The 13,824-nt window shown below is 39.3% G+C and overlaps 1 long non-coding RNA gene across 1 annotated transcript; it reads left to right on the forward strand.

Moving 5' to 3' along the window:
* Positions 1-392: 392 nt before the first annotated feature.
* On the forward strand, positions 393-9,130 carry LOC123640028. The gene is made up of 3 exons (XR_006735851.1): positions 393-1,288; positions 5,456-5,525; positions 8,965-9,130. It is a non-coding gene; the product is annotated as an uncharacterized LOC123640028 (long non-coding RNA).
* Positions 9,131-13,824: the final 4,694 nt, after the last annotated feature.

Here is a 13,824-nt window from a genome sequence, read left to right on the forward strand (position 1 = left end):
CTTTGGCCACTTCTAGCAATCAAACATATTAAATTCAAGAAATGATATGTTTGGAGTGGACTTTCGACTTCATCAGCAGGGAAGACTTGGAACTGAGGAAACAGTGCCTCATGTTCTTTACAATTCTGAGTATGTCTTAAAACTGACCTTTAATAAGGGCATGTGGAATCTGTCAGTTCTTTACTCATGCATTTATCATTCTTCTTAAAATGAATAACCTATTAGTCATGAAATCAAGAATTGTGTTATCTTTTTCATTGCTGTAGTGCCAGTGCTTAACCCAATGCTTATCACATACCAGGTGTTCCATAAAATGCTTTTTGGATGTCTGAGCCTCTTCTCTCTGCAACCTTCTCTGATAGCTAGCTGCTGTCAGCGTACCCAGGGCCTCTTGGTGGTTATGTGCTGATGGCAACTATGACTTCCTTCAAAGGAAACATGATTAAGTTTATGAAAAGATCATGTCAACCTCAAACTTAGATATAATCTTAGATGTTTAAGAGCAAACTCAAAGATAAAAGTCCCTCCTTCAACCTTTCTTTTCCCCAGCATGATGGAGTCCAACAAATAGATCAAGAAACAAGACCAAGACGGGCCCTGAGACAGGCCCTGAGACAGGCACAGGCGAGACATGCAGCTGCCAACACATGAGATCAGTTAAGAGAGAAGAACAGAGTGGAATTTTTCTTTCTGTTCCAAACAACACTGGGGACATTCTAGGATAACATTCTAAGGGATTTCTCTAAAGAGGGATTTGGATGTTTACAACAAAGAGATGCCAAACTGTCACAGCCAAGAGGAGCCTATGGGGACGTGATGACCAAGTGCAATGTAGGACCCTGGATGGGATCCTGGAAAAGTAAAAGGACGTTAGGTAAAAACTAAGGAAATCTGAGTAAAGTATGGACTTCAGTTAATAACAGCATATCAGTAAAGTAACATATCATTACATATGCATACAATGGGGTGTCATTAATTGTAATAAGTGTGTCCTACCAATGTAAGGATGTTAATAATAGAGGAAATTGGGTGTAGATTATGTAGTATATGGGGAGTCTCTGTACTGTCTCCATAATTGTACTACAACTCTAAAACTGCTTTAAAAGAAAAAGTTTATGTTTAAAAAAGGGATGACATTTAAAAAGGGAAGGAAATATCACAGTCAAAAGCCTATTGGAAGCAGAGGAGGGATTCCAACTCCAAACCGTAATATATTTCTTCATTTTCAATTTGTAGGTTCAACATCACAGGGCCAGCCAAGAACAGTGTGCTGCCTTCTCAACTAATGGTGTTTATCTGAAGGATGTCAAAATGAATTTAAATGTATTTTCAACAAATAAACTCTGGTGTAATCCCATAAGTGGTGATCTGTGAAAATCACAACACTTTTAGGACGTATGGCTCCTGCAGTTCTCCTACCCAGCAGCATGCCTTGGCTTCGAACTGTCAGTATAGACACTACGACATTCCCCTTCATCTTTCTTTCTTCAATCATGTATTTACTGTCTCCACTCTTCATTTCACTCTCCTCGGCCTAACCCATTTAACAGGACATAAGGAACAAAGTGAAATTTGTGACAATGATCCACTTTGAACATGGACTTTAAAACCATATTGCAATATAATGCAGACTTCTAGAAAAACAAAGATACATAGGACTCTACACCTTTCAGCTAAGGGACTCAAGTGACAAGTCTTTTTGTGTAAATATATCTGCTTTGTATTGTTTGTTTTTCTCCCATCTCTCATCTACTGCTCCTCAGTCTTGTAATTCTTCTCTGGGCATTTTCTCATCTTTCATTTCTAATCTAATATTTGTAGCCTTGAACTAATCAAATAATCAAACTCACTGCAATTGCATGCGACATAACTGATTTTGAATCAGGCTCTGAATGGAACATTCTTCTGAATAGTACTTGACTTTATTCTGAAGACATTGTTTCAGCAGACCTTAATAAAATTAGTAAAGTATTTATGTCTTTACTTATTAATCCATATATTTTATTTTAAGCTCAAGTTTTTTCCTCTGATAAAATTTAATTAATCCAATGTTTAAATTATTGAGTAATATGCAGTCCTCATGACTAAACACAAATTCTCTAATGTATAAACACAGTCTCTCAAAAGACTGTTCCTGTAAAATATTCAGTTAATATCTGTTTTTCTCTGTTATAAACAATGCTGGATGGTATACATTACTGCACACTTGTTTAGTCTTCTAAGAGTTTCTTTCTCTCTAGTAGAAAACCACAACTAGGGTTTCAGGCTCATAGTTTATGCACAATCTTCACCTTTATTAGATATTGATGTATTTTTCTTAAAAGTAATTGTAATAATTTATATTTTCAATAGCCAATAATGAGAATTTTGGAAAATTATTGGTCATTGACTCCTCAAATATTACCTGTCTCTATTTTTTTATATTTCATTTACTTTTCCTGGAACTCTTAAGAGACATTTTTTGAATCTTCTTAATCTATCATCCAAGTCTTATTTTTTAATCTCTTACATATTTTTAAATCTCTTTGTATCCTCAGCTTTAAGTTCCAGCACATTGATTATCCCTTCAGTTTAATTTACTCAGTTGTTCAATACATTCATTATAAATTTTAACTATTTTATTTTTGATTTCTAGAACTTCCATTTAGTTATTGTAACGATTCACCTGTTCTTTTTACATAGAGTCTTGTTCTTTTCTTATGGTTTCTTTTACTTCTTAATGCTTGATGTTATTTACATCATCTTGGGTTTTTATGATTCTAATCCTCCTGTTTGCTGCTTCTATTGACTTTACCAGATGGTGCTTTTTCATTTTCTATTTGAGAACTCACCTTCAGTGTGGATTTTTCCACACTGTAGAAATATCACTCCAGGATAGTTTTTTTTTTTTGTAATTGTGGTGAAATGGGCATAACATAAAATTTAACTATTTTAAAATGAAGAGCTCAGTGGCATCTAGTACATTCACAATGCTGTGCAACCGCCACCTCTATCTAATTTCAAAACATTTTCAACCCCCCAGGAGGAAACCCCATACTCATTAAGCAGTTACTCCTCATTCCCCATGTCCACCCCCAGCCCCTGTCAGTCACCAATCTGCATCTGTCTCTATGAATTTGCTTATTCTGGATATTTCATACACATGGAATCATGCAGTATGTGATCTTTTGTTTCTGGCTTCTTTCACTTAACATAATATTTTCAGGGGTTAGCCACATTGTACCATGTATCAATTTATTCCTTTTTTATGGCTGAATGATATTTCTACTTCAGAATAGTTTTTGGTTTTGTTTCTGCTTGTTACCACATGTTTGTTGACCAATTTTTATGTTAATGTTATGCCTTGTTCAAAGTATAGCAAGAACAAAAAGAGAAGACAAAATAGAAGAATCGGAACCAAGAGGAGAAGCCCCTCCTTCCCACAATGTCTCTCTAGTGTCCTCTGCTCACAAGCCTAACATCAGCTCACTGCGAGGGAGGAAGGTTAAAGGTTCTAGCCCATTAATCCAGAGGAAGTAAGGAAAGCATGGATGGGAGTTGAAAAATACTACACTGATACCTGGCTCAGGCAAAGAGTGACTTCCCTACATTAGAGAGAAGGCTTGTGTGAGGAGAAAACATTTTAATTATGAGCTGAACAATTAAGGGCATCTCGTCTTCCATATCACCTGAACCCAGTGGTGACACAGATGCCAGTATAATTTTACATGGTATTGAAAATCCAGTTTTAGTTTAAATGTGATTTTAATTTTTTTAATCAATGGAAATATCTCTTCTTCACAAATACTGATAAGGCATCATTTTAAATGCATCAAGGGTTGTTTAAGAACTTTGCCTATTTCTCATTCAGCCTTTCTCTCCTATGATAGTCAACCACTGGTACATTTGACACTGTTAAAACCATAGGAACTATATCTTTTCTTGGCCAGTCACATTTCACAGGATGAAGCTAATGATTTTGCATTCTTCAATTTCTACATTAAAATACCTACTGTGAACAAAACTATTACTTCACCATTTTCCAATTGGCATATAGAAGTCATTTTTACAGCAGCAACTTGGGCCAACCATTAGATACTTTTTTTTCTTCTTCTTCCTCCTTCTTCCTTCCTTCTTCTTCTTTTCTTTTCTTCTTCTTCTTCTTTCTTCTTCTTCTTCTTCTTCTTCTTCTTCTTCTTCTTCTTCTTCTTCTTCTTCTTCTTCTTCTTCTTCTTCTTCTTCTTCTTCTTCTTCTTCTTCTTCCTTCTCCTTCTCCTTCTTCTTCTTCTTCTTCTTCTTCTTTCTTCTTCTTCTTTCTCCTTTCTTCTTCTTCTTCCTTCTTCCTTCTTCCTTCTTCCTTCTTCTTTCTTCTTTCTTCTTCTTCTGATCCCTGAAGATCATAGCAAATATATTCCCCATCTTTGTAGCTATGGTGTTCTTGGCACTAGTCAAAGAAACCCACAGCTCAGGTCCAGGGATGGTATTTCTATCCATCTTGTGAGTTCTTCAGGTAGTTACTTTCCTCTCATTTCTTCCTTATATCCTTCTAGCACTCCTAGTAGATGAAGTGTCTTAGTTTGTTCAGGCTGTCATAACAAAAATACCATAAACTGGGTGGCTTATAAACAACAGACATTTATTTCTCACAGTCCTAGAGGTGGGGAAGTCCAAGATCAAGGTGCTGGCAGATTCAGTGTTGGGTGAGGCCCATTCCTCATAGAAGGAACCTACCAGGTTTGTCCTCGTATGGTAGAAGGTGCAAGGCAATTCTCTGTAGCCTTTTTGTTTCTTTGAGACAGGGTGTTGTTCTGTCTACTGGGTTAGAATACAGTGGCATCATTATAGCTCACTGCAACCTCAAACTCCTGGGCTCAAGTAATCCTCCTGCCTCAGCCTCCCAAGTAGCTGGGACCACAGGTGCACACCAAGACACCTGGCTAATTTTTCTAATTTTTTCACAGGTGAGGTCTTGCTCTTGCTCAGGCTGGTCTTGAATTCCTGGCCTCAAGCAATCCTTCTACCTCTGTGTCCCAAAGTGCTGGGATCATAGACATGAGCCATAGTGCCTGGCCTGTAGCCTCTTTTTAAGGGCACTAATCCCAGTCATGGGGCTCAGCTCTCATGATCTAATCACCTCTGAAAGTCCCCACGTCTTAATACTATCTCACTGGGGATTAGGTTTTAACATAGGAAATTCATGAGGACGGAAACATTCAGATCATAGCATGAATATTCGAGTTTCTCCATCAATCATAAATAGCTCTTAATTTTGTTTATTTTTGTCAACTCTTCATCTCTCCATTTTGCATTCTGAGTGATATCTTTAGCCTAACCTGCTCCACCATTATTTTGTTTGTCAGTTATGTCCACACTTACATTTAGCCTGTCTAATAAGAATATTTAAACAATAATTTTTGTTTTCAAAATTATAATCAGCTTCATTTTATACTGTTTTTGTCTGTTTTATGTACCTGAGGTCCCCAACTCCTGGACAGCAGACCAATACCAGTCTGTGGCCTATTAGGAACCAAGCTGCACAGTAGGAGGTGAGTGGCGGGTAACTGAGCAAAGCTTCATCTGTATTTATAGCAATAGATTCTCATAGGAGTGCAAACCCTACTGCAAACTGTGCGTGTGAGAGATCTAGGTTGCGCACTCCTTATGAGAATCTAATGCCTTACCATCTGAGGTAGAGCTGAAGTGGTGATGCTAGCAGTGGGGAGTGGCTACAAATGTAACAAATCTAATGTGCTTGAATCATCCCAAAACCATGCACACCCAGCTGTCCATGGAAAAGTTGTCTTTCATGAAACCAGTCCCTGTCTCCAAAAAAGTTGGGGACTTCTATTATACACTATTCCTTCTTCTCCTTAAAAATAATAAAGATAATAATTTTGAAACTTTTTTGATGGGGTCAGGTTGTGCTTTTGTTTGTTTGTTTATGAAAAATTGCTCTATCAGTTGTCTTGCCTCAGATACAAAGTATTTTGTTGGTAGAGATTGCAGACTTTCTTTAATGTTATTGTTGATCTTCCTCATATTTGGTAATTTTTGACTAGGAACTCATTTTCTGGGATGAGGTGGTCAGCAATTTCCAGATGGCCTGAGTCTTTGCCATGCAGCCAGCTCAGCTACAGGCCAGGACTCTTTTCTATAGAACTTTACAACTTTCAAACTTGTACTATATTTATTACTTAATGTAAATAGATTTTATGAAGTTGGATTGCTATGAATATTACATTGATTTTAGAGCTGAAGAAACAGTCTCACAGTGGTTTTAGGAATAATTCAAAATCTTATAACCAGTACATTTTAGAATGTTTCATAAAAGTCAGTTCTTAATATTCTCAACATCATGCCCATGTCAACCACCTAGACATTTAGGTTATTTATTCTCTGGTCTGAATAATACAGTTCAATAATATTATTGAACTTGAGACATTTTTCATTGGAAAAGTTTGGCTTTATTGTTAAAAAAATTGTTTTCAGACTTTATCAACTCTTTAAATTATACATTGAGAGAAAAACTGTAAACTTTGTAGCAAAAATCCAAGTCTATATATTAAAAAATTAAGGTATTTTTGTTCTTAAAAGAACTTTAGGTTTTTAAAGTTATCTCATTAAAAGGAGCTGAGCAGATTGTTTATACTTTCAGGATGCCTTCAGAGAGCCTCCATCAAACTATTGAGCTTCCACATGGTCCAGCCAAGGGGGGCAGAGAAAATATACAGGGAAAGCACGTTGCAGTTCCTTCTGTTTCCTGTCACCTTTAGTCAAAGTTTCTCCTAGATAGAGTAAGCTCCCCATGTTAATCAGAGTTCTCCAAAGAGCCAGAACCAATAGGATGTATATATTTAAAGACTTATTTTAAGGAATTGGCTCATAAGATTGTGGAGGCTGGCAAGTTGAAAATCTACGGGGTGGGCTAGCAGGCTGCAGACCCAAGCAAGAGCCAGTGTTGCAGATCAAGCCGGAAGACTTGTCTGCTGGAAGGATTCCTTCTTTCTTGACAGAGGACAGTCTTTATTCTATTAAGGCTTTCTACTGACAGAACGGGACCCACCCACATTATGGAAGGCAAACTGCTTTACTCAAAGTCTACCAATCTAAATGTGAATCTCAGCAACAGAACACTCACCAAAACACCCATAAAAATATTTGGCCAACTATCTGGGCCCCTGGACCCAGCCAAATAGACTGAAAAAATTAACTATCATAGTCCCCCACGTTCCTGGGCTACATCCATTCAGCAGATGCTGTAAAACATAAGCCAAATTCCCTGCCACGAATCCTAACACTGAAGTAGTGGCCAGAGCCAGAAGCTTCAGGCTGAGGCCTCAAGTGGTGAGGGACGAGTGGAAATCCACATAGAGTGGCTGATGGAAAAGGCAGCCGGGTAGATCACACCACACGCCATCTTGGTTTTTACCTTGTGTGCTTCCAGGTGAGAGCCAAGTTTATTGTAAAATAGTAACTGCAACACTAAACTTTCAACGGACACCCAGAATGATGATAAGTACCTTGCAAGCTAGTTAGAGAGGATCAAGTCAAGAATAAGACAGATCCGATGGTGAATGTATCACTTCATCCTCATTTGGACTCTTCAGTACAATGTAGCTGGTAATTGGCCAACTGAGGGAAGGATTTAGTGGTAAAAATCAGCATTAAGCAATGTTGGCTCTAGCTTCATCCTCAGACTCTAGTAATACCACAGTACTATTTGAAACGTACCCTTGGAAATTATAGCAAAATTAGAATGTCTTGGCCATATTTTAAAAGAGGTGACCTTACTAAAATAATGTTTTTAAGCAAACCCTTTTTTATGGTTAGATGTTGATACAAAACAAAAAAAAAGTGGTTGTTATATAATAATGAAATTGCCAAGGTAGTTATTTCTAAACCATGACCTTGGTATGTTAATGTCTAACATAGAATTAGGAAACTCTTGTACCTGTTAAACTATGAGTTATTTTTTCTGTTCGTTTTGTTTTGTTTTGAAGTCTTAACAATAGTAGACAATGCTTGGGCAGAAGCTATTTTTCTGTTTTGGATATAAATTAGAGAAGAAGGATTTTGAGAGCTTAGAAAATATGAAGCAACAAAAAATGTCCTCCATTGTCCTTGATAGATATTTTAGGGCAAATGTGACATAGAAAGGCCACAGACTTCCCTAAGAGTGATCCAGAAGGATCTGAGGCTTTCTGAGTCGCTGGGTGCTTCTGTTTGATCTCAGACCCTAATGCTGCCAAGAAAGTCAAGGGTCAAATTCCACCTCTTCACCGATTTCCAGTCCTGTGTGCTGATGGTGAATGGCAGTCCTATGGAATCTATTCAGCTGCCGCTATGAAGTTAGAGATAGTTGTGAGTAAAATTCATCTATTGATGAGAGAAAAGTTAGTTTTTTACAACTATATTGTGTGTTCCAATCAAAGGGAGAAGTATTTATAGAATACTCCCAGATTATATACTTCCAGAATACAGAATGAATTCCTGGATTTGAGACTAAATTATATATGATCATTATATATTAATATTATTTTATACAATATATAATACATTTTATTGATATATAACATAAATCATATTTATGTTTAAAATTAAATGATATTTAATCATATCAAGAAGGGAAAATAATTTTTTTCATCTCAAAATTCTTAATTTAATTACATCTGCAATATCCTTTTTTCCAAATATGGTAACACTCATAGCTTTAGGGGATTAGGATGTGGAGATATCTTTTGTTGGTTCCGTCATTCAACCCACTGAAGGCAGCTTCTTGTATTTGTTTCAACATGGACATTATCACTTTTATTCAATATAGGCCTGGAAGTTCTATCCACAATGTGAATAGGCATCCTGCCCTCGCCAATGTGAATAGGCACCATCCAACCCACTGAGGGCTGGAACAGAACAAAAAGGTAGAGAAAGGGTGAATTCTCTCTTGGTCACTTTGTGAGCTGGAACATCCATTTCTTCTGCTTTCAGACATCAACACTCCTGGTTCTTGGGCCTTCTGACTCTGAGACTTACCAGCGTCACCCACACAAACTTTCTCAGGCCTTACGACTCAGACTGAATTATGTCACTGGCTTTTCTGCTTCTCCAGTTTGCAGAAAGCATATCGCGGGACTTCTCCATCTCCAAAATCAATTGCCACAATAAATCTTCTCTTATATATCTATATATATTCTATTGGTTTGTTTTCTCTGAAAAAAAAATTTTAAGTGTACTTAGTACCTACTATGTGCTAGGTTTTGTATATCATGCAATTTGGTCCTCTTCCATATTGCAGTTCAAAAATAGGAGAGGGAGCTGAAGGAGTTACAGCAAGTTGATGTTATTCTCATGATCCAGCCTCGTAGTAGCAGTGCCAATAGCGATACTGTGGTACTGCGCAGTGCTACCTACTGATGTCAAAGGGAGGAATGATGTCTATGAGAATGTTTTCTTCTCTTCCCAGTTATTGAAATTAAAAAAAAAAAAGAGGCAAAATAAGCACCTGATTGTTGTTAACTAGGAGTAAAGTGGGTAAGACTTGATTCTTAGGTAGAATTGCCAGATAAAATGCAGGTAGACCAATTAAATTTGAATTTCAGGTAAAAAGTAATGTTTATAGTAGTTTTTTGTTAAAATTATTCAAAGATACTTGTTAAAGTGTGATAAGAAAGAGTTTATTAAGGACCATTGATACAGATACAGGAACAACAGCAAAGTGGTCTTGCAGTCCGGGAGAGAGGCTGGGCCAACTCTGAATACAGTGTAGGCAAGTGGGAATTTATAGGCAAAGAGCAGTGTGGGGGTCAGTGGATGGAAAATTACCAAGAGGAAGCAATCATGACACAGGGGGATTCTGACTAAACTGACCTAATAGGATTCTTGCTGAAGGCAGCCCAGTGTTATCCGATATCACCTGGGAGATAGTAGAAGATGAGGATCCTGATCAGATATCCAGGATGATCAGGTATCAAGGATGGAGGGGTTCTTGCTCAACTGACTTAGCAGAGTTCTTTGCTAAAACTGGATTTTACAAGGAAGTGCACAGATGGGACTACCAGAAGATTCAGAAGCCAGACCAAACTTTGACCAGGCAAAGAATTTTTGTTAGTATGTCCCAAATATTATATGGAAAATACTAATAAAAAATTATTTGTTGCATATCTGAAATGTAAACATAACACTAGTTACACTGTATTTTTATTTGTGAAATTGGCAACACTATCCACAGGAAGCCTGGCTGTACTCTTTCCACCAAAGCAGCTCAATCCAGGTATAACTCTTTAAAATTTTCAAAACTTTACACGAGAAGCAAAGCTGAAGATATGAGAATTTCTCTAAGGGCTGCCAGTCACTGCAGGGAAATAGCCCAGGCCTGAATTTGTTCCCACTCTGGTTATCAAGGTCATTGTCCTGTTAAACTGTGCAGCTGAAAGCAAAAATGTGTAAATTTAGGAAACAAAAGGCCACGGGCTTCAAAAACAGGAAACAGTTGGCCTCTCAGATCATTATATACTGGTATTATCTGGAGTTATGTAATCACTAGTCTGGACCTAGGCATCTTAAAATGGAAACACTGAATTGCAAATGAAGCAATTACATTAGACAGAGATTTAGAAGAGGACTTGAAAAACACAGATTCTTGCACTTGGAAAGGTAATCTGACATAGCTTATCTTCATTTTCCATTAGAAGATAATAGGTAAGAATGCAAATATTTTTACTGGTGTGAGGTGCTGTCTTACTGTGGTTATAATTTGTATTTCCCCTGAGAAAGGAGGCAAGATGGCAGATCAGAGACACCACCAGCCATAGTGTTTCTGCAAGAAGGAGAAATTTTAGAAGAGAAAAAAAAAAAAACAGACAGACAGACAAACATAGATCAGATGAGGGTCAGAAGGAAGGGTCCCTGAACCTACAGGAGATTCCACAGGAAGAGGTTGTGGAACAGAACTAGAAGGAGAAAGGCATCGGCAGGGATTAAGCCCTGAGAGGCTTGGAGACCAGCAAGAACAGTAGGTAGAGCAGTTAAAATTCCCCTCCCTTGCATCTTGGACTGTTGGTGGGCTCCCAAGCTGCTGGAGAGACCTGCCGATACCAGCACAGACACTGCTGGAGAGCTTCTTGCGGAGAAGGTACCAGGCTCCCTGCCCCCGGGGTTCCTCCCATCCCACAGACCTGAGCCAGTCAACAGGTGCCATATTGCTTCACTACACACCAGGAGCTGTTGTCCTCCCCAGGGGGCACCCACCGCTCAGGTTCTGTCTTGCTCATCCCCACACAGACATTTCCCAACTCTGGCCCAGACTGCAGGAGCCACAGGGGTCCAGTGGGTCCCAGGTGATCTGCATGACTCCAGAGCCTAGTCATTCTGGGTGGACTGCCTCCCAGAGACAGGGTTGGAGATGACCAGTGTGCAGATCTTCCTCCACCTAAACCTTTATTCTCCCCTTCCCTTCCCTAACCTGTGGCTGCTAAAAGAGAGAATTTAGCTACCACACAGAGGTATCCACAGGGAATGAGGCTTGGACATTTCCTTTTGGGGTCCTGCGGTGGACTGAGGGGTGCTTGGACTATGAGCTCCCTACCAGCTGGCCCTTCCTGGTGCTGCTCACCCAGTGACTCCACCAGACCAGGACAACCCTGAGGCAGAGAGACATTGAACCAGCTTGGGCACCACATGGGTGACTTGGGACCAGCAGTCTTCTCCCTGGCATGGCCAGGGATTGATCTATGGGGCCTGGGGGACAGGCCTGCAGGCTGGATCCCATATACCCAGGTCTTGATCACATTGTCCAGGGGCATATAGGGGATATTTGTGCATTAGTCTTGTGAGGTGGGGTGCCTGCAGGGGCAGATCAGGGGGGGAGAGTGCAGTGTATGTGGGTTCTAGCTGTGGCATGCTTGTGGGGCACCCCTCCTCCAATGAGAGGGCTGCGCTTCCAGCTCAGGCCAGGATCCTTGGCAGGGAACCTCTTGGTCTACATCACAGTGGTGGGGGAGCTCTACTGGCTTGAAGTCCTGCCTACCAGCAGAGGCCCAAGAGAAACTGCAGAACAAGGGAGGGTGGAAAGAAGCAAGGCCTACTCCAGAATGCCAGACTGCAGGTCTTAGACAGCCCTGCCTCCACATGCAGACTTTCTGATTGAGTGAGGCCACTTCAGCCCCTCCCTGGCAGCTTTGCCCAGAGGTGGAGAACAGAATTTTGACCCCTACTAAAAGCATTCATGGAGCTTGAGGGCAGGCTCACCCAACTCAACCACACCCAGCCTCACTCCTCCACCACCCCCATGCTGAGGTGGAGAATGGGACATACCTGGGAGTCCCAGGGCTCCACCCACCACCTGGGGCACTAGAGAGCTTCTCCAGAGAAACTAGAGCTGGTCATAGGACTCTAAGAAAACAACATTGCAGTTGGTTCCTTCTGGCAAGCACCACCGACTGACAGGAAGATAAATTTACATGCCCTTTAACTGTGTTTACTGATTCATTATACAGGGTGTGGTTCATTCCCACCCACAAGCACCACCTACTGACTCAGAGATTAAACTGGACATGTCAGTGTCTAAACAAAAGAAAATCCAAAGGTAAGAAGCAACAGCTGCTGAAAATGAGAAGAAACCAGTGAAAGAACTCCAGAAGTATGCAAAAGCAAAGAGAAAAGACATCCCCAGAGGGAACACCAGCTCTCTAGCAATAGACATCAACCAAAATCAGAATATTGAAATGGCAGATGAAGAATTTTGAACATAGATTGTAAGGAAGTTCAATGAAATGGAAGATAAAATGGAAACCCAACACAAAGAAACCGCAAAAAGAATGCAGGAAATGAATGAAAATTTCACTAAAGAAATTGAAATATTAAAGAAAATCAAGCAGAACTTCTGGAAATGAAAAACTCATCCAGGGATTTACAAAACACAGTGGAAATCCTTAAGAATAGGTTTGATCAAGCAGAAGAAAGAAACTGAGAGCTTGAAGACAATACCTTGCAATTCAACAAATCAGTTGCAGAAACAGAGCAGAGAAATAAGAGAAAAGAACAAAGCCTACAAGGAATGTGGGATATGTGAAGAGGCCTAACATTAGAATCACAGGCATCCCTGACAGTGAAGAAGAAAATACACAAGTTTCTTTAAAAAATAATCTAGTTCCTTAAAAAAAAATAATAATCTAGTTCCTTAAAAACAAAAAGTCCCAGACCAGATGATTTCACACCCAAATTTTACCAGATCTACAAAGAAGAACTGGTACCTATCCTTAAGAAATTATTCCACAACATTGAGAAGGAAGGAATCCTCCAAACACGTTTTATGAAGCCAACATCTCCCTGATACCAAAGCCAGGAAAGGACTCAACAAAAAAAGAAAACTACAGACACCAATATCCCTTATGAATATAGATGCAAAAATTCTCAATAAAATCCTAGCAAACCAATTTCAGGTGCTTAATCACAAAAATAATATATCACACCCAAGTGGGCTTCATCCTAGAGTTGCAGGGATGGTTCAACATGCACAAATCTATAAATGTATTTCACCACATAAATAGAGGTAAAAACAAAGACCATATCATCCTCTCAATAGATGCAGAAAAAGCATTTGACAAAATTCAGCACCCTTTTATGATCAGAACGCCTAACAAAATAGGCGCAGATGGAACTTACCTAAAAATGATAAAAGCCATATACGACAAACCCACAGTCAACATCATACTGAATGGGGAAAAATTGACAGCATTCCCACTTAGAACTGGAACCAGACAAGGTTGCCCACTATCACCACTTCTATTCAACATAGTGCTGGAAGTCCTAGCCAGAGCAATCAGACAAGAGAAGGAAATCAAGGGAATC

The sequence above is a fragment of the Lemur catta genome, chromosome 6 (genome assembly GCF_020740605.2).
Source record: "Lemur catta isolate mLemCat1 chromosome 6, mLemCat1.pri, whole genome shotgun sequence".
NCBI classification, from domain to species: Eukaryota; Metazoa; Chordata; class Mammalia; order Primates; family Lemuridae; genus Lemur; species Lemur catta.